General features: G+C 36.6%; 1 long non-coding RNA gene across 2 annotated transcripts in view; it reads left to right on the top strand.

Annotated features, from left to right (window-relative positions):
- The first annotated feature begins 17,853 nt into the window (after positions 1-17,853).
- The window catches only part of LOC129048634 (uncharacterized), a 28,939-nt gene continuing 24,143 nt past the window's right edge, over positions 17,854-22,649 (top strand). Inside the window, exon 1 of one of the 2 annotated variants that reach the window (XR_008511140.1) lies at positions 17,854-18,101. This is a non-coding gene — a long non-coding RNA (uncharacterized LOC129048634). The remainder of the gene's footprint in view (positions 18,102-22,649) is intronic. The other variant, XR_008511141.1, reaches the window with a different exon arrangement.

Below are 22,649 nucleotides of genomic sequence, written 5' to 3'. Positions count from 1 at the left end.
CGCTAGAAGAAAACCTAGGCAATACCATTCAGGACATATGCATGGGCAAAGACTTTATGACTAAAATACCAAAAGCAACAGCAACAAAGGCCATAATTGACAAATGGGATCTAATTAAACTAAAGAGCTTCTGCACAGCAAAAGAAACTATCATCAGAGTGAACAGGCAACCAACAGAATGGGAGAAAAGTTTTGCAATCTATCCATGTGACAAAGGGCTAATATCCAGAATCTACAAAGATCATAAACAAATTTACAAGAAAAAAAAAACCCATCAAAAAGTGGGCGAAGGATATGAACAGACACTTCTCAAAAGAAGACATTTATGGGGCCAACAAACATATGAAAAAAAGAAACTCATCATCACTGATCATTAGAGAAATGCAAATCAAAACCACAATGAGATAACATCTCACACCAGTTAGAATAGCAATCATTAAAAAGTCAGGAAACAACAGGTGCTGGAGAAGATGTGGAGAAATAGGAACACTTTTACACTGCTGCTGGGAGTGTAAGTTAGTTCAACCATTGTGGAAGACAGTGTGGCAATTTCACAAGGATCTAGAACCAAAAATAGCATTTGACCCAGCAATCCCATTACTGGTTATATACCCAAAGGATTATAAATCATTCTACTATAAAGACACATGCACATGTATGTTTATTGCAGCACTGTTCACAATAGCAAAGATGTGGAACCAACCAAGATGCCCATCAATAATAGACTGGATAAAGAAAATGTGGTGCATATACACAATGGAATACTATGCAGCCATAAAAAAGGATGAGTCATGTCCTTTGCAGGGACATGGATGAAGCTGGGAACCATCATTCTCAGCAAACTAACACAGGAACAGAAAACCAAACACCGCATGTTCTCACTCATAAAGAAAAATGAGAACACATGGACACAGGGAGAGGAACATCACACAGCAGGGCCTGTCGGGGGTGGGGAGCTAGGGGAGGGATAGCATTAAGAGAAATACCTAATGTAGGTGACGGGTTGATGGGTGCAGCAAACCACCATGGCACGTGTATACCTATGTAACAAAACTGCACGTTCTGCACATGTATCCCAGAACTTAAAGTATAATAAAAAAAGAAAAAATGAGTTTTGTTCCCCCCAAAAAAGAGTAATCCCTTGAATAATAAGAATATCACCAGAGATAATTCAGAGATAATTCAATTTTCTATTTATTTTCAAATGGCTATATTTTCTATACTCCACTTGCCATAAAAACAATGACTCAAATATTTATTAATGTAATTTCAATGGCTGGAGAGCTCTTATAAATCCCCTCTGTTTTCTTTTTTTTTTTAGATGAAGTCTTGCTCTGTCACCCAGGCTGGAGGGTAATGGCATGATCTCCGTTCACTGCAACCACCGCCTCCCGGGTTGAAGCGATTCTCCTGCCCCTACCTCCCCAGTAGCTGGGACTACAGGTGCCCGCCGTCGTGCCTGGCTGATTTTTGTATTTTTAGTAGAGATGGGGTTTTACCATATTGGTCAGGCTGGTCTCAAACTCCTGACCGCAGGTTATTCGCCCGCCTCAGCCTTCCAAAGTGCTGGGATTACAGATAAGAGTCACCACCCCTGGCCATAATCCCCTCATTTTAAATAAATTTAAAAAAAGAACTTACGTATACAAGCATTTCCCAAGACCAAAACACTGCATAGAGGAAGCAGTAGATAACCTAGATTATGATGGTCGATCTCGGCTTGCTTTTCTTCCATGAAATTATGTGTTCAAACTGAAATAATGTAACAGAATGGCTGCACACATAATCCCACATATATACATATGCCTATAAGTACAGGGCAGTTTACAATTACTTGGAAATTTTTCTGGGGTGATTTTTATGCCTTGGTTTTGCCCACCCACATAGCTAAACCTCTTTAGTCCCTGTAGTGTCATTTCTCTCTCATTCCTGTAGGTTGCAACATTTCCAATTTAGTATCATCTGAGAGCATAATTGAAGTGCCATTTATTCTTTTTTACGTACCATGAACTGATAAAAGTGAAAAAGTTGAAAACTCTTAAATACAGTTGGGTTTCTCTTCAAGTTTTTTCCTCAGGTACGACAAAGAATATGCTTATAGTGCCCCACATAGTTCTGATATTCTTTTGTAAAAGGTGATAATATAAATCCGAAGTAAGACAGTATCCTACAGAAACTTTATTTTGGCAGACATAAGAGAAGAAATGTTCGAGATACAACACTAGAAGCCTGCAGAGGATAGAACAATCAAATTTGCTTATGAAATCCAGGTAATATGTGAAAATGAAGGAACACAGACATCAACCCCACCTGTCTTTGAATTCAAGTTCTTGAAACCTATAGGCGGTGCAGGAGGGAGGGTATAGGAATGCACCTGGTCAAAATTCTAATGTAGGAGAAGAAATAATGTTTCTAAAATTAAAATCCCATTAATATTACATAAAAGAAAAGCTGTGGCTTAGTTTCTGCATTGAGTTTATGTTTTTACTACCCCCCACCCACTGCCATGCTTTGATTTGGCCTTTCAGATATTTCAACCTCTCTTCCTTTCCCTGAACTAACTCAGTGTTCAGCTGTGATCATTCTATTTTCCAAACCTCTTTGCTACTTTAAAAAATTAGGAAGTCAGGTAGAAAAACTCTGACTACAACTTCTCATAACTCGTCTTTAATGAAATTAAAATATAATGACCTTTGGGCATTATGGCACTGATGGTCACTCCCAAAATGAGCAAGGATTTCACAGGAGACAAATCTAAATCAGGTCACCCTCACAGTTAAAACTTACCTATTCCAGTGGAATTTAAATGGTTAACATAGAGTAGTCATAGAGGCACTCCCAAGATGGGTAACAATATCAGCAGATAAAGCTAAAACAATAAAATCACTCTAGGTTGTATGGTAATTCCTGAGATTAATTTATATCTCAGGGAAGATGACAGTAATAACGGAAGAATTCCTGGGAGTAAAAATTACCTATTACTCTTTTTTTGAGATTAAGACTATAGTGAATATAAGACACTCAGATGACAACTGTCTACCATTGTATGGAGGCCCATAGATATGCATTCATTCTTTGGACAGTTCAAAATTTCAAAGGAGAATGAATCAAAGTAAGATTTCCATCGAGGAGTTTTAAAAAGAGAGAAGATAATGGTAGTAGTCCTATACTAGATGATATGGTTTGACTGTGTCCCCACCCAAATCTCAACTTGAATTGTGTCTCCCATAATCCCCACGTGTTGTGGGAGGGACCCAGGGGAATGTAATTGAATCATGGGGGCTGGTCTTTCCCGTGCTCTTCTTGTGATAGTGAATAAGTCTCATGGGATCTGCTGGGTTTATCAGGGGTTTCCACTTTTGCTTCTTCCTCATTTTTCTCTTGCTGCCACCGTGTAAGAAGTGTCTTTCACCTCCAGCCATGATTCTGAGGCCTCCTCAGCCATGTAGAACTGTAAGTCCAATTAAACCTCTTTTTGTTCCCAGTTTCAGTTATGTCTTTATCAGCAGTGTGAAAACAGACTAATACACCAGATAATGTTCTCCTTGAAATGCAACTCAAGTTTGAATGTCATTTAGGCAGTCAATGGTCCTTTAAATGACAAGATTTCAAAGATAATTATAAAGCTCACTTCTCACCTGGCAATCAACCATTAGCTACATTTTTAAATACGTTTTAAATACAGGTAAAAGGATGAAGATATGATCCTAAGAAGATAACTATAATAGTCCCCACTTATCCACAGTGAATGTGCTCCAAGACCCCCAGCAGATGCCTAAAACCATGGGTAGTATTGAACCCTACACATACTGTGTTTCTTCCTATACATACGTACTTATGATAAAGTTTAATTTATAAATTATTCACAGAAAGATATTAACAATAATAGCTAATAATAAAATACAACAATTGTAATATACTGTAATAAAAGTTTTGTAAATGTGGTCTCTCTCTTTCTCTCTGTATGAAAATATCTTATTATAATCTACTCACCTATTTTTGAACTGTGGCTGACCACAAATACTGAAACCACAGAAAGTAAAATCAAAGGGGTACTACTGTAAAAAAATGCTTAAAAGTGGAACAACGAAGATGTTCACAAATTTCACAAGATACCATCTAAAAATAAGAAGGCTTTTCATGAGAATAAGATATCACCCACTTCATTCTCTAAGGGTTTCAGTTGAGATGCAAAGATACATGTTTAATTCCTGAACTCATAATAGGTTTTTTGGTACTTCTATAATGGGTAAGCATATGCAAGGCAACTAATTCAGGAAGCCAATTCCCCAGTCCCATTTAGGAAGGCTATCATCTTCTCTAGTCTCTTTGGTGCCATATCAAGATGCATGAAGGTGTCAAGTGGCTTGTGATCATTCCCAAAATGAGTTGACTATTTGAGAAGTGATGATCTAAGTCACAAAGTCCTACTTCTAACCACCTTTATTTAAATGGAATCCCCAACAATGGGTAAGGACCTTGGAGGTAACCATCTAAAACATAAGGCCTACTGAGAAGATTACCTTGACCTATTCCTTTACTCAAATTTCTAATAGTGAGCTTTGTTCATGACTGTTGCTACTTGGTACTTCTGGGAAGCTCCAGGTTGTCAGAGGAAATCAAGAAGAGCAGAGAGAATGGTTCTATCTTAAGTTCTAATTCACTTTATCTTTTGTGAGTTTCAAGTGGGTGAATTTCAGCATGTCAACATGCTGTTGGGTATTATTTAATATTTACAATTATATCAAAGGTGGATTTTAATAGTAGGAAGAATGAGAAATAAGTGAGTAAAATCATTAATTGATTTTTCCATAATTTTAAAGAGAATCCTGGTTAAGAGTTTTACATATGTAGTATATGTATGTTTATGTTCATTTATTTACATAATTTTGTTTGGTTTTGTCATTTCACTTATTTCTTAAGTGTCCTAGGCCACATCCTGGGAAGAGCAAAAGTGTTGAGAACCTCAAAACAATTACTATTTATGTCATTCTAGGATTGATATTAACTGCTAAGTAGAATGACTACATTTACTAATAAGTTGTGATTATTGATTTCCTTATTTGATTTTTCATGGGGTAGCTACCTCTTCTAGATTTAATATCTTTGTCTCTTAATGTAATGTTTATCAATTCTATAATAAGAGTGTGCCCCATTTTATCCTTCTGCTAGGACTTAAATCTTAATCCAAATACTTGGGGTTTCTTACTTAACACAAAAAGAGAAACATTTCATTTGACGTATGTATTGAGTTTGGCTTATAAACATTAAATGTCTCACCATCATGAGCTAAACTAATCATTATACAAATTTCTAGACTGTAGAATGGGTGATTCTTCATTTACTGAACTGAAATATTCTCAGAGGTACAGGGAATAATCTGTGCAATTCATATTATGACTAGTGTAGGTTTGAGAAATTTTTCACTGATGAAATCTCCCCTAACTTAGAACACAGCAAATTCAAAACCAGTAAGATAACTTTATAGTATGTTCATGGTACTTATAGGTCTGTGTTCAAAGGAATTTCCATGTTTGAAGCCCACCACAGCACTTGTTAAAGGTGAGTAAAAGTCTCCTGAAGTAGATCCTGAAAACAATAAACTGGAGGAAACAAACATTTTTGTAAGAAGAGGGCTGTATATTTGGTTTCAAGCTTCAAAGAAGAAAAATAAAAAAGAATGAAACATGGCTAATTACAAAATTCATAAACTGAAAAGAAATATGTATTTTCAGATAAGGCACTTGCTTTACTTACTTGTTCTTTCTTATTAGCTTTCCTGGTTTTTTTCTGAATCAGATTTTTCCCTCAGAGTTTCATATGGATATGAATCATGGCCTGTATTTTCAGTAACATTCCTATAACAAAGAAAAAAGAGTGGTGTTGCTATTTTCTAGTCTTATCTGCTAATGCAATCAGAGGTAGAATGTTAAACATTATTAATTTTAAAACATTACTCCAATTTCTCATTCCATGGGAAGCATATTCTTGACTCAAACACATTGATAGATTTCAGATTGTACAGCTTGGGTCCTCTGATCAGCTATGTTCCCTAAAGTTGGAATTTGCAAAACACATGCCAATGGCTGCTGCAACATGTCTCAAACTACAATTCCCTGGCCCTTCAGGAATCCCTTGTCCACCATTTCCATTATAATATCAACAATATGCCACTATTAGAAGTAGGTGTGCCCTCAAATGTATTGGGCTAACAAAAAGTGGGAGTCTCTTAGCTGGGGATACTTGCTTACATGAGTCTGTGAATACACTATGACTAGAATTTCAACCAAGCAACAAATTGAGAGTTTCTAAAGGAAGCATATCAGATGGATGCTTCTAGAAGGCTTAACTTATTTTTTGAGGCTGGGAATAGAAAAAGAGATGTTTGTTTGAACTTCCAATGCACTCACTCTGAGAAAAGCATACCTTGGAAGCAAGGTAACACAGGACAGGTGGCGACATGGTTGGGATCCAGCTTTTTTGTAAAGCTGGACATCTCATTTTGTCTCACTGGGCATCTTCATTTAAAAAATAGTATGTATTTATCACGATACCTCACAGGGACAATGGAAAACAGCATGACATGCCTATGCCATATTTTTATTTTCTCAGAAAAAAATTGCATAGTTTAAATGGAGATCTGAAGTCAGTTTGAATTTTTGCAAAGTTGAAGGAGAGACATCATTTTGAATGGCTCTGAGACATTATTTTGCAGGTGGTAAAAATCATAGGCTCTTTTCTGAGGTGTTCTATGAAGCTGAAGTTTTAAATATAGTCTCCAGAGACGGAAGGAATATGGAAGAAAAAGAAGGGAAGAGGTGCCGAAGAAGAAAGATCAGTTAGAATTAAGTTTCTACTCTGGTGTCTTGAACTATGTTAAGTACAGATTGCATCATACTTAACAAATAGTTACAGAATAAGCTCCATTTTGAAAAGGCATGCTGCTGTTTGGACACTGACTCTCTTGTTTTCAATATGATGATTTTTTTAATTCCCAAAACACATAAAATAAATATAGTATAGAAGATGAGGCCGAGCGTGTTGGCTCATGCCTGTAATCCCAGCACTCTGAGAGGTGGAGGTGGATGTATCACCTGAGGTCAGGAGTTGGAGACCAGCCTGGCCGACATAGCGAAACCCTGTCTCTACTAAAATACAAAAATTAGCTGGGTGTGGTGGTGGGTGCCTGTAATCCCAGCTACTCAGGAGGCTGAGGCAGGAGAATTGCTTGAACCCGGGAGGTGGAGGTTGCAGTGAGCCGAGATTGCGCCACTGCACTCCAGCCTGGGCGACAGAGTGAGGCTCTGCCCCTCCCAACGACCAAAAAAAAAAAAGAAGAAGGTCATATTTCAACATGATAGTTTCCGGCAAAGACATATTCATCAATTAAAGTTTTCAGTTACAAAATGTCATGAAGAATAAATTGAACTGAGTTACATTTTGAATGGACTTAGATCATTTTGCTTTACATATAGATACCAAGGGAGATAACAAAATAGCATTGTCTAAGGCTCTTCAGTTTGCCTTGCATGTATACTGTTTCCATGTGTTTCAGAGTATTACTGTTATAGTGTTTATTTTAGCATAAAATAGTTTTTCTATGCTATCAATTTATTCAGTTTAGCTTGAGGGCAAGATAATCATAAGCCCCCAAACATTGAAAACTTGTTGAAGAAAATGGTTTTTAAATAGAATGCATTTGTTTTGTTTTGTTTGAGATGGAGTTTCGCTCTTGTTGCCTAGACTGCAATGGCACGATCTCGGCTCACCGCAAACTCCGCCTCCTGGGTTCAAGCGATTCTCCTGCCTCAGCCTCCTGAGTAGCTGGGATTACAGGCATGAGCCACCATGCCTGGCTAATTTTGTATTTTTAGTAGAGACGGGGTTTCTCCATGTTGGTCAGGCTGGTCTCGAACTCCTGACCTCAGGTGATCCACCTGCCTCAGCCTGCCAAAATGCTGGAATTACAGGTGTGATCCAGCATGCCTGGTCAATAGAATGCATTTCTAAAGAAAATTATTTACACCCTCATTCACCCTATCCATCTTCCCTGTGCTCCTTCAGTGAATAAAGAAGCCTTTGTTTCATTAAAATTTACATATAAGCTGAATTAATATAATACTTTCAAATAGATGTTTAATACTTATATGAACTGTTTTCATTATGGAACATATTTTTCCTATCTTTAAAAATTGTTTTTTGTTTTTTTTTATAGTAAAGGAATAAATATCATGATAATGATTATGCATATTGGAAGTATAGAGTTAGCTCTTCAAGGGTAAATCCCAAAGGACAATGGGATCCAAAAGGGAGCCAGCCAGCTACATTCTTCATTCTCTTCATTTGATTAGGATCAAAATCATCATAACTTCCCATTAAAATTAATAGAATTATATTTTTATTTTATATCTTTTTAGTTAGGGGCAGGGTTATCAGAAATGAATTAAGGTAATTAAGAAAATGACCTTTCAGGAGAATTAGTTCATTTAAATATCACCGCAACCATGTGGGTATGTATTGCCATCATTACCATTATTATTATCCCCATCATTGGTATTATTACCATCACCATAATTACTTTCATTTTAACCCCAATTCTCACACAAGGAAACTGAAGCATTAAGTAGTTCTGCTCAGTACCTTCTAATTTTCCCCCAAATTTTGAACAGTTGAGATTTCAGACCCCACCATCTACATAAAACTAGGTGTCATTCTTCCCAGGACAAGTAGTTAGAGACACAGGGCACATTTGTGGTCAGTCCCTTGTTATCCTTGAAAAGTAAAAGACTTTATTAGCGTCTTTCCTAATTCTTGGGAAGAAAATCAGGTGGTAAGCATTTTCTTGTTGTTGTTTCTAGTGTGGTGTGAATGTGGTGTTTCACTGATAGGCAAATTTACCTATAAGGGAAAACTCAGCCTAGTAAAAATACATCTAGTAAAGAATTCCTGCTATGAACAAAGCACTGTGGTAGGCTTGAGGAAATGGGCCAAGGCATTGGAAAGGGTATATGTGTTTTTTTCATCAGGGGAGAAAGAATAAATATTTAAATTAAACATTCTAACCATATGATACTATTTAGTATCATAAAAATCACAAAGCTACCTTTTCTTTTAGTTTTATCTGTTATTCATGCTTGTCTTGGGGAATATATCATTCTACTTTTACTCTTTTTACATATATTTTTATACTCCAAGACAAAAATCAACCATTCTTTTTCATATTTTCAGATAATAGCCTTATTTTTTAGGTTTGCCATGTTCAATAAGCCTACTACAAGTGTATAGGATGTACACCATTAATCCTTTCAATGCTTAGACCCTCATTTCCATACCACTGAAATGAGCATTGAGTCACATTCTGTGTAGGCCTATACAGAATGCATTCATCCTTGTTTTCTCATTTGAACTTCGTAACAACATCAATATAACATGCATTATTATTCCCTCTTTTTAAAGAAAAAAATAGAAGGTAAGTGATTTACCAAGGCCTCTGAGACCCTCTGTACTATAGAGTTCCTTTGTTTGTACAAATCATAAATTAGGTTTATTAATCCAAGCTATTGGAAGACACTTAATTTCTATCTTTTGGGAATTTCCATAATATTGATTTTCTTCAGAACAAGACATTCTGTCATTATGCCATAAAAAGAGTTTCCTATAGCAGTACTATCTCTGTAATCAGTCTAAACTCTAAACATCTCCTCCATTGAGTTCACTAAGTTGTTTGGTCAAGTTTAGTCCCTCATTGATTCCCTGGATAGAATATGTAGAGGAAAGGCCAAGCTTTCCTCAGTTTCCTTAGAGAGAGTCATGAGGATGAGTCCCCACCCAGACAGCACATTCAGAGAAAGTCCTCTGGAAGGAAAACCACTTAGCTACTAGGTCAAGAATTTGATGACGAACATTCAAGAAGAAAACATCAGAAGTTCTTCATGAGGTCTATGCTAGTTAACATTTTCATATGTGTAATTCATTTTATCCTCACAGCAACCCTTTGTGATTAACATGATTGGAAGGAGACTGAGTTTAAAATAGGAAATTTTTCAAGATTAGGGGTATGTCATTTGTTTAATCCATTATTTGAATCCAGATATCTCTGATTAAATATAATTTGACTGGATATTATAGGAAAATTATAGCAAAGCCTATAATTTTTCTAAAATTCCACAGAATATGTTTCTTAAGTTCTATATATGTGATATATATGACCTATATTTCCTTTCTTTTTCTTTTTTTTTTTTTTGAGCTGGAGTTTCACTCTTGTTGCCCAGGCTGGAGTGCAATGGTGCAATCTTGGCTCACCGAAACCTCTGCCTCCCAGGTTCAAGTGATTCTCCTGGCTCAGCCTCCCAAGTAGCTGGGATTACAGGCATGCACCACCACGCCCAGCTAAATTTGTATTTTTAGTAGAGATGGGGTTTCTCCATGTTGATCAGGCTGGTCTTGAACCCCTGACCTCAGTTGATCTGCCCACCTCGGCCTCCCAAAGTGCTGGGATTACAGGCATGAGCCACCTCGTCTGGCTGTGACCTATATTTTCTATTAAATTATTCATTGTTTGGAAGCAGTATCCTACTCTTTATCTAAAGGGTATATACTAATTGCTTCATCAATGTCATTTATTGTTTACATAATATTTATAATTTAATTATTATTATTTATTCTTAATCAATGACATTTATTCTTTAAATATTTATTACATTTAAATGATATTTTTGAAAATAAATGGCATTCATTATTGAAGAATGAACGTTTTTAAATAATTGTAAGAATATTTATTTGTTAATATTCATTAATATTATTTATAATATCACATATATGATATATATATTCATTCTGTATTAATATATACTTATTCTATATTATATGATATAATTTATTATGTAATAATATAGTAATAATATTCTCTATTTTTGCTTTTGGGTTAAAGAATAAATAATTTAAAGAATAAATGACATTTTTAATAATATTATTATTTAATATTAAATGACATTTTTGTTAATAATATTATCTAATATTAAATGACATTTAATAATAAATGTCATTATATTATTTAATTATTATTTTAAGTAAAATTTCTTATTTTAAACATAATTTCTTCTTTAAATAATATCTTCAGTTATAAAATGTATGTATAAATCTAATCCAAAAGCAAACATATGAAATAGTATTTCCTATTTTTCTCCTTCATTACGTCAATTATCAGTTACTTGAAACCTCATATATTTTATTAGTGGGAAAAAAGGAAGTGAAACAGCTTTTAACTTTATATGGTTAACAGACCTTTGAGAATATAATAGGAGCTATGAATCTTTTCACCAAAGTAAAGCAAATATTTTCATACCTAATTTGTGTGTATATGGACAAACACACACACAAAGACACAGGCAATGAAAATAATAACAATTTTATTCATTCTTTAAATTATAATGTAAATAATAATGTCATTTATATTTAAAATTATAATTTAAAAGATAATGTCATTTATTTTAAAAATTAAAGATAAATGACATTATTATTCAATTATCACTATTTTAAATAACATTCTTCAAATAATATCCTCAGTTATATATGTATAAATCTAAACCAAAATCAAAAATGGGGAATTCTTTCTTTCTTCTATGCAATCTCTATTTTTTGTTCAAGGATATCTTGAGACGTGATGAGAGAGATGAAGGAAGTATACAGAAAAAATGGCTTCATAACCTGAATCCATTAGGGCCTAAAGGCAAGACAAAAGGCCTCATAAAGGAGCAAAAAGAAACAATATGATTGGAAAAGCTGAAGAAGGAACTAAAACATAAAAAGATAAAGGAGTTTCCTGCCACAATAAAAAAAAGGAAGCATTACTAACAGATGAAATCTGTTTCTAAACTGCCCATTTTCTTTAAAAGCACATTGCCATCAAAAAAAGGAATAATGGGGCAGTTGCGGTGTCTCACACCTGTAATCCCTGTGCTTTGGGGGGCCGAGGTTAGTGGATCACCTGAGGTTAGGAGTTTGAGACCAGCCTGGCCAACATGATGAAACCCCGTCTGTACTAAAAACACAAAAAAATTAGCTGGGCATGGTGGCGCGTGCCTGTAATCCCAGCTACTCAGGAGGCTGAGGCAGGAGAATCACTTGAACCCGGGAGGCAGAGGTGGCAGTGAGCCGAGATCATGCCACTGCACTCCAGCCTGGGCAACAAGAGCAAAACTCCATCTCAAAAAAAAAAAAAAAAAAGAAGGAATAATGGTACAACTATTTTGGAGTAATAAACCTTCAAACAAAAATCAAACAACCCCATCAAAAAGTGGGCAAAGGATATGAACAGACACTTCTCAAAAGAAGACATTTATGCAGCCAACGGACACATGAAAAAATGCTCATCATCACTGGCCATCAGAGAAATGCAAATCAAAACCACAATGAGATACCATCTCATACTAATTAGAATGGCGATCATTAAAAAGTCAGGAAACAACAGGTGCTGGAGAGGATGTGGAGAAATAGGAATACTTTTACACTGTTGGTGGGACTGTAAACTAGTTCAACCATTGTGGAAGTCAGTGTGGCGATTCCTCAGGGATCTAGAACTAGAAATAACCATTTGACCCAGCCATCCCATTACTGGGTATATACCCAAAGGATTATAAATCATGCTGCTATAAAGACACATACACATGTATGTTTATTGTGGCACTACTCACAATAGCAAAGACTTGGAACCAACCCAAATGTCCATCGATGATAGACTGGATTAAGAAAATGTGGCACATATACACCATGTAATATTATGCAGCTATAAAAAAGGATGAGTTCATGTCCTTTGTAGGGACATGGATGAAGCTGGAAAACATCATTCTGAGCAAACTATCGCAAGGACAGAAGACCAAACACCGTATGTTCTCACTCATAGGTGGGAATTGAACAATGAGAACACTTGGACACAGGGTGGGGAACATCACACACTGGGGCCTGTTGTGGGTTGTGGGGAGGGGGAGGGATAGCATTAGGAGATATACCTAATGTAAATGACGAGTTAATGGGTGCAGCACACCAACATGGCACATGTATACATACGTAACAAACCTGCACGTTGTGCACATGTACCCTAGAACTTAAAGTATAATAAAAAAAAAAATAGGCTTAGATATAACACGACTAAATTGTATAGAAGCCACTTGGTCTAGAGAAGATGATCCTGAATCATACAGAGCTTAATTAACAGAATTAACAAATCACTAGCAATCAATTTTAATAAGGTACTTTTTGATACATAGCAGAAAAGAAAAATGAGGTATAACATGAACACCTACATAGTTAAGGGATATAGTTCATGGACTATTTATAAGAATATGATAGACCATTAGCAATGAAACAGTAGGATATAAAACACATTAGACTGAGGATCATCATCATATTTCATAATCATATATATCTACAGATTTTTCCTCGGTGGAATGATGCATTCTCTAAATATAAAACATTATAGATTCTTATGTCATAGCCATTACTTTTGTGTATCACTAAGTTATATTTAGATATATCTGCTCTGTAGACATGCAGAGATAAATAACTGTGATTCCATGTCAAATACCTACTCAGAATGGCTTCATCCAAATTATGCCAAGAAAAAGTTAGTTTACAATTTACCTTATTATTTTTACTCTATTGTTTCTACCAGGCCAATTCTATTCAGTGTTTTATATAATTTTGTACAAGAGTTTGGTGCACATATCCCACAGCACTTGGGAATAGTCCTTTAGTGTGGTCTTTGAAATTAAATCATGGATGGAATCTCAACTCAGTCACTTCATACATCTGAGACCTTGGTCAAGTTATTTAACTTCTCAGATTTTTTGGTTTTCACATTCAACAATGGGAACTATTATGACCTACATTATAGGATGGTTCAGAGACTTTATAATGTATTGCATATAAACTCTTATTTATAGAGGTTTTCCTGCAGTTAAGGAACGAACTCCAGAGTAGGAGCCAGAAAATTTGGGTTCAGACCTGGGTTATGCTCCATGCAAGTTTTGTAACTTCATGATATGACATTTGTTAGTTTCAGTGTACCCCTTTCTAAAGTGGAACTGATTGCCAACAATATTGTAGAGTTGCCAAGGGGTTTGATAATAAATAATGTGGAAGTACTTTGTAAACTGTAAAAGTGTTAACCGCAAATTCAAATAAACTTGTTTATGCAAAGCACAGCTGACATGCATCTCAACGCCCATGTTCTGACCAGCATTTCAATGATTACATCTCTACACTTACTATATTTATACCAACAATTTGTTTATTTTTAAGTAGAAATTATGGCTCCCTCCTCTTTATCACATTATCACTAAATCAATAAAAGAAATCCTATAACAATGAATGTCATAGAACTTTTAGAATATTAGAGTTGGAAAGAACGTAAAGTACTACTTTTAGATCATTATTTTTAATGTATAGGAAATTGAGAATTAGAGACCCACTTACTCAACAGAGCAAGGGAAAGAAAAGACCTGAATCAGAAATTCCAGTTTTATGTAAGTTTCCACTGCCATACTATTTAATTTTTTTTTCCTATAAGGCTCTATAGTATGAAATACACCTTAAAAAGTGGAGCACCAGTCAGGGATTAAAAGTTATTTTTTGAAAATGAAAAAATTCTGCAAGATTAATGTATTAAGTAATAGAACTTGACCTGTACTCAGGTGAATTTAATATTTTCTCTAGGGATGACTTGTTTTCCTCTCTCCAGTTAGCTTGCCTTTTAGGCTAATTTTGTTGCATCCAAGGTTACTATTTTCATTTTCCAATTTGTAAGTCCCTTTCCATTTTCCAGATCATTACCATTTAAAATGTTCTGATCATTCTTCTTGAGAGTTCCTGGGGTAATTAAAAGGAGTCCTCCTGATGGATCCCTGACCTTTGGCAGTACTCTTCAAATGCTAGGACCGCTGCAAGGCACAAAGCCCTTATTTATAACCTTCCATTGCAGAGTTGCATAAGGCATACTTTTGGTTATTTATTCGACAGAGATTTATTAAATGCCAACACTGTGTCAAGCACTGTGTTCATCACTGCGTTAACTTCCTGTTAACTTCCTACTTAGTCAGAGAAACAACAATTACAATATGTCCTGATAAGTGCTATGATAAAAAGTATTTACAGGATTCTGTGTGAGCCCAACACAATAGGGTCAGGCAGGAAGGATTGGCAGCAGAGGAGGTTACATTTATATGAAACAGCAAGTATAGATCATAGAGGAGTGCTCAGGATCTATAAAATGTTCCATCTGCCCAAAGAAAGGGTGCATGTCACCCTCAGTCAATAAAAAAGTAAATCTTCACTTTGTTTCCAAAATATATACTCAAAGTTCATCCACTTCTCTTCCCCAGTGCTATTACTGTCATCCATGCTGCCATCATCTCTCATCTGAAATTATTTTCCTAAACCTACCTATTGTTCCCTATGCATTCATTCTTACTCATTGCAATTTATTTTTTCCCCAGCATCTAAGAGTATTAAATAGCAAATCAGATAAGGTTTAAACCTTCCTTGGCTATCTATTGAACTACTTAGATTAAAACTTATAATTCCTTGGCATGACTTACCAGGTCCTTTGATCTAGTACCTACCTAACCCCTCCAGTCCTTACCTAGCGTTTTTCCCTCAATTATTCCCCATGCTTAGCACGATTGGTCTTTATTCTATTTCTAAGACACAAGTCCCTTCTGTCCCGCATAGGGACTTTACACTTATTATGCTCCTTGCCTGGAATGACTTTATCCTAAACATTTGCATAGGTGAGAACTTCTTGCTGACAGTGCTCAAGTCACATGCCACCTTCTCAATGGATCCCTCTAAAACAATCCAGTCTATCTGCTCAGATTATGCCACATCGCACTTTCTTTAAAACAATTAGCACCATATAAATTTATATATTACTTTGCTTACTAATTGTTTGTCTCACTGTGTTAGAATATAAGCTCTAAGAACAGGGACCTTCATGTTGTCACCATCATTTATCAAATGCCTAGAAAGTACATAGCATATAGTAGGTCATCAATAAACATATGCTGGATTAATGAGAATGGATATGTAAGTAAGCACTAGATAGAAAAGCCTGGTATATTTCATGGTTATACTCATAAATAGGATGGGTCCACAACCAATATTTGGTTTGGATGTTAGGACTGATGATACCACATCTTCACCAAAAGGATATTAAAATGTTTATTAATTACATAATGAGACTTTTGGGGGATAACAGGAAGGGCTTCCCAAGATAGTCTGAAAATGGCTTGAAAGATGATGTAAAGGAGACTGGCTTGAGATTTTTATTATGGATACATGTGGAACCACCACAGTGAGTATTTTGGCACATGGACAGGGGCTTACATGGTTTAAATCTGTCATTGCCAAAGGAGCAAACATCAAGAATTTTTTATAAACTTGTCCAGATATAAGGAGGAGGGGAAGACAGAGATGAACCTTAAACCCTGTTAAGCAGTCAAACATCCAAAAGTGAAGTCAGGATCTTTAGTACAGAATGCCATTCCAAAGTGTCCAGATTGTATAAAAGTTGTAAGTTGGAGATTCTTTTTTTTCTTTTTGTTTTGAGATGCAGTCTCACTTTGTCGCCAGGCTGGAGTGCGGTGGTGCAATCTTGGCTCACTGCAACCTCCACCTCCCAGGTTCAAGCAATTTTCCTGCCTCAGCCTCCTGTGTAGCTGGGACTACAGGTGCCCACCACCACACCCAGCTAATTTTTGTATTTTTAGTAGAGACGGGGTTTCACCATGTTGGCCAGGATGATCTCGATCTCTTGACCTTGTGATCCGCCCATCTCAGCTCCCAAAGTGCTGGGATTACAGGCATGAGCCACCACACCCAGCCCTGGAGATTCTTGAAGCATGATAAAATTTACCTTTTAGAAGGATTGATCTGCCTGCATTTTGGAGAAAATAATAGGGAGATGAGGTAGAAAATCAAGAGGACATGAGGAAGCCATTGTAATGACCCAGGTAAGAGACAGTGGAAGCCCCAAAATAGAGATTCTTGAAGGGTATGAAGAGGTAGGGACAAATTTGAGAGACATATAATTCTTGATGGTAAACAATTGAATTGTCTTGACATCTTAATTAATTTGGATTCTGACAAACAACTACAACAAGTTCAACATTATTCACCAGCTACTTAAAGTAGTTTAAAGTGAAATGGCCCCTCAACATGAAAAATGCTGGGCTCCATGGACCACTTTCGGAAATAAATCCTCCAAAGATTGCATGAAAACACCAAGTAGGTCATGCCAAGGAAAAGATATGTTAAAGGCAAGTAGCCCATAATTAAAATGATATCTTGAGCAGACTCCAGATACTTATGAGATTGGAGGTTGTGTTGATATTTGAGTATTCAGATCCTATGTCAAGCTCAGCTTCCTATTGACTTCAAATCTTAGGCTGTTCCACTGAGATATGCAACATTGTCCCTACACTTGCAGTGGTAGATGAGGAGTTCTTGGAATATTGACTCAAATATTCAGGATTCTGGCAAGGGAACTGGGCTCTGTCAGTTTTTTCATAGAGATATCCTTGCCAAAAGGGACAGAAGCAAAGAAGTTTCCAAAATATTCTGTTTATTAGTAGGTTGTGCTGTTAATGAATAACTGTAGCTAAGCATCATGTGCCTTGAGGACTGGGATTTGCAGCTTGTCCCTCCTACTTCGCATCTACCGTTCACAAGAAGTCCTCCCTTCTTCTGGACCATCCTTATAACACTCATGTCCCTGTTGCCAAAAATCCTGCGTGTGCTTTCAGGTGAGCTGATTGGCCCTCCTTATGCAGTCTTTCTCTTTACTGTAATGTCATTGTTGTATCATGGGGTTCTGTTGCCATGATGATAACAGCAAAGAATCAGTGTAGATTACTAGAAATCATATTTGCTTTTAAGGTGGTCCATATCTGGTTACAGCAAATTTACCCCTAAGTATATACCTAAGAACCTATAAAGGAGAAAATCTCCCCACTGCTACTTCGTTGGACTAGCTCTTTTCTGGAAAATAAAGCAGAAGTCAGAGGAAACAAGCACATAACCAGGCAGAAGTCAGTGGGAAGACACAGGTAGTAAATTTCATTCTCTTCTTATTAAATGTATTTTCCAGGAACTATTTTAAGTTACTTCACAGATCCATTGAATCTTCTCATTTTCAACAGGAGAGATAGATACAAGTAATTTCACTATTCTGCCTTTTTGGCTTCTACCATAAAATGAGTCATTTGTATTAGAGCAGCAATTTCCAAACATTTTTAGGCCATGGACAGCTGCTATTGAATGTCTGTATTTTGAAAACTGGAAACTACTAAGAAAACTTCATTTATTACATAATTTCATTTTGTATTTTTTATTAATCTAAATTGCACATGTACTCTCAAAATGAGAGCTTCTGATAAGCTAAATTGGGTTTTCTTTTTCTTACATTTTTTTAAACTACAAAAACTTAAAAGTTACAAAGGAAACTCACATATATACAAAATAACTATGAGTGTGTGTGTGTGTGTGTATAGCAAAAGTAACCAAAAATCATATAGTAGATGTATTAGTCCATTTTCACACTGCTATAAAAACTGCCCTAGACTGGGTAATTTATAAAGAAAAGAGGTTTAATTGACTCATAGTTCCAAATGGCTGGGGATGCCTCAGGAAACTTACATTCATGGCAGACGGTGAAGGGGAAACAAGCTTAGACATTCTCACATGGTGTCAGGAGAAGAGTGAGTAATGAAGAGGGAAGAGCCCCTTATAAAACCATCAGATCTCATGAGAACTCACTCACTATCATGAGAACAGCATGGGAGAAACCACCCCCATGATCAAATCACCTCCCACCAGATCTCTCTCTAGACATGTAGGGATTATAGGGATTATAATTCAAGAGGAGATTTGGGTGAGGACAGAGCCAAACCATATCATTCTGCCCTGGCCCTTCCCAAATCTCATGTCCTCACATTTCAAAATTAATCATGCCTTCCCAACAGTCCTCCAAAATCTTAATTCATTCCAGCATTAACCCAAAAGACCAAGTCCAAAGTCTCATCTGACACGTCAAGTTTCCAAAACCAATCACGCCTTCCCAACAATCCCCCAAAGTCTTAACTCTTTCCAGCATTAACTCAAAAGTCCAAGTCCAAAATCTCATCTGAGACAAGTAAAGTCTGTCTATTAATTTGTCATTTATTCTGATTGCATATGAGCCTGTAAAATCAAAAGCAAGTTAGTTCCTTTCAAGATACAATGGGGGTATGGGAATTAGGTAAATGCTCCCATTACAAACGGGAGAAATTCGCCAAAACAAAGGGGCTGCATGTCCCCTGCAAGTCTGAAATCCAGCAGGGCAGTCATTAAAACTTAAGGCTCCTAAATAATCTCTCTTGACTCCATGTCTCAAATCCAGGACATACTGATGCAACAGGTAGGTTTCCACAGTGTTGAGCAGCTCTCTCCCTGTGGCTTTTCGGGGTACCGTCTTCCTCCCGGCTGCTTTCATGGGCTGGCACTGAGTGTCTGTGGCTTTTCCAGGTGCACAGTGCAAGCTGTCAGTGGATCTGATATTCTGGGGTCTGGAGGACAGTGGCCCTCTTCTCACAGCTCCACTAATTAGTGCCTCAGTGGGGACTCTGTGTGAGGGCTCCAACCCCACATTTCCCTGCTGTACTGCGTTAGCAGAGGTTCTCCATGAGGGTTCTACCCCTGCAGCAAACCTCTCTGGACATCAGGCATTTCCATACATCCTCTAAAATCTAGCTGGAGGTTCCCAAACATCAATTACTGACTTTTGTGTACCCATAGGCACACACCACATGGAAGCCATGAAGGCTTGGGGCTTGCACCCTCTGAAGCAATGGCCTGAGCTGTACAATGGTGCCTTTTAGCCAAGGCTGGGACACAGGGTGCCAACTCCCAAGGTTGCACAGAGTAGCAGGAAGACCCTGTGCCAGCCCACAAAACCATTGTTTCCTCCTAGGACTCTGGGTCTGTGATCAGAGGGGCTGCCATGAAGGTCTATGACATTCCCTGGAGACACTTTTCCCATTGTCTTGGCAATTAACATTAAGCTCCTCATTACTTAGGCAAATTTCTGCAGCAAGCTTGAATTTCTCCCCAGAAAATGTGTTTTTGTTTTTTATCACATTGTCAGGCTGCAAATTTTCCAAACCTTTATGTTCTGATTCCCTTTTAAGCACAAGTTCCAATTTTAGATCATCTCTCTCAAGTTCAAGGTTCACAGATCACTAAGGCAGGGGTGAAATGTCACCTGTCTCTTTGCTAAAGCATAACAAGAATGACCTTTGCTCCAGTTCCTAATAAGTTTCTCATCTCCATCTGAGACCACCTTGGCCTGGACTTCATTGTTCACATTTCTATCAGCATTTTGGTCAAAACCATTCAACAAGTCCATAGGAAGCTGCAAACATTTCCACATCTTTCTATCTTCTGCTGTGCCCTCCAAACTGTCCCAACCTCTGCCTGTTACCAAGTTCCAAAGTCACTTCCACGTTTTTTGATATCTTTATAGCAGTACCCCACTCTCTATGGTACCAATTTACTATGTTAGTCGGTTTTCACACTGCTATACAGAACTGCCCAAGACTGGGTAATTTATAAAGAAAGGAGTTTTAATTGACTCACAGTTCTAAATGGCTGAATAGGCCTCAGGAAATTTACAATCATGGCAGAAGGCAAAGAGGAAGCAATCTTGGATCTTCTCACATGGTGGCAGGGGAGAGGAGAGTGAGTAGCGAAGCGAGAAGACCCCCTTATAAAACCATCAGGTCTCATGAGAACTCACTATCACAAGAACAGCATTGAGGAAACCATCCCCAAGATCCAATCACCTCCCACCAGGTCTCTCCCTAGACACATAGGGATTATGGGAACTAAAATTCAAGGTGAGATTTGGGTGGGAACACAGCCAAACCATATCAGTAGGCTAGAGAAAATTTGCAACAAATAGAGAAATAATTATCATAATATCCAAATTGATCAAAATAAATGACAAATTAATAGATATAAAATAATATAAGTTTGAAATTCACAAAAAAAGTCTAATGGCAATAAACATGTAAGAATATAATCAACTGCAATAATCATCAGAGCAAAGGAAGGTAATAATGAAATTGCATTTCCACACTTAAAAAGAAACACAATATCACATCTTTGAGAACATGGAGAAATGAGTACTCTCATATATTGCTAAAGTGAATTTCCACAAACTCTTTGTAAAATATCTGGTGATATTCATTACAGTGTAAAACAGATATAACCTTTGATACAGAAATAAGAGTTTTAGGACTCTATCTTATTGAAATAAAAGTATAAGTTTCCAAGCCATAGTATAAAGAAAAGGTATAGGATCCTTATTTGCAAAGTTGAAAAACTGAAAAGAATCTGAATAACATCAATAAATGAATAATTAAATATATGTTGGTACTTTTTTGCTGTGAAATAGTATATTGATACTTGAAATAATGTTTTAGAGTTATAGTTACTGACTTGGAAGGATAGCCATGACGTAGTACTAAGAAATAAAATCAAGTTTCAAAGTAGCCTGTAAGATATGATGCTGTTTTGTGGAAAGAAACAACCCTCCTGTGTCTCTATACATATACCTATCTTTTTATGATAAGGGGAGGAAATGAAAATAGGCAGGGGAAGATTATGCATTTTGTTTACTTATAGCTTTATGCTATATCAGTAGTTGCAGCAAATAGAGGTTTGTTGTTAATGTTGTTGCTATTGTTTTTTTTTTACTGTGGAAGAGAAATGTAATATAATAAAAATGTGATCAAAAAGGAAAAAAGAAAATAGTCCAGAGAAAATCCTCTCCCCATTTCTAGGATTCCAAAAAGCCCAGACACCGTTATGAGAATCAGTGGAATGGATGATTCTCTGTCCCTTTCTCCTTATAAAATTCAGCTTTATATGATTACTGGTTTAATATTAACTTCTCAAAATTATTCAGATTGATGCCATAAGCCTGCAGCTACTCCATTCTTTTTTAGCAATCTTTCTATGTGGTTGTATTGATTATAAACACTCCTATAAAGGCACACTTCTCTCAATAATCATTTGATCTTTCTCTGTGAACACAAACTCTGTGACTATAGGTATCCAGTAGACAATATATTGATTTGCCTAAATAGCACCTGCTTTGATGCAAAACGCAAGTTTCCATCTAGCTGGTTTTCATGGAAGCAGCGATTTTTGTAAAATATGACCCCACCATGTTTGTTACAAAGGTAAGCAGAAGACCCCAGCTAAGATAACGAAACCCTTCCTCTAGATATATAGTATTTGGGCCAAAGAGACCATAAGAATAGTCCACTTTCAGTGATAAAACCATAAAATATGAAATTTGTGAGTTGTCAATAACTAGGTTTCCTACCATGTGATTAAAGTACAGCTGCAGGGAAAGTGAAGGTAGCAAACCTCCCAAGAAAGGTAAAAATAAAGAGAAAGAGGATCCAGATGGTATTTGAGTCCCTGGTAAAGATGCTTCTGAGGCCCAGCACTACTCAGTAAAATCAACTGATTATTTACTCTTCTGGGTATGATGGCCAGCACAAGTTAAGTTACTATCACTTGTAGTTAAGAAAATATTAACAGCTATA

Source organism: Pongo abelii, chromosome 9 (assembly GCF_028885655.2).
Source record: "Pongo abelii isolate AG06213 chromosome 9, NHGRI_mPonAbe1-v2.0_pri, whole genome shotgun sequence".
NCBI classification, from domain to species: Eukaryota; Metazoa; Chordata; class Mammalia; order Primates; family Hominidae; genus Pongo; species Pongo abelii.
The sequence above is the reverse complement of the archived record's forward strand: the minus strand, read 5'-3'. Positions and strand labels throughout refer to the sequence as shown.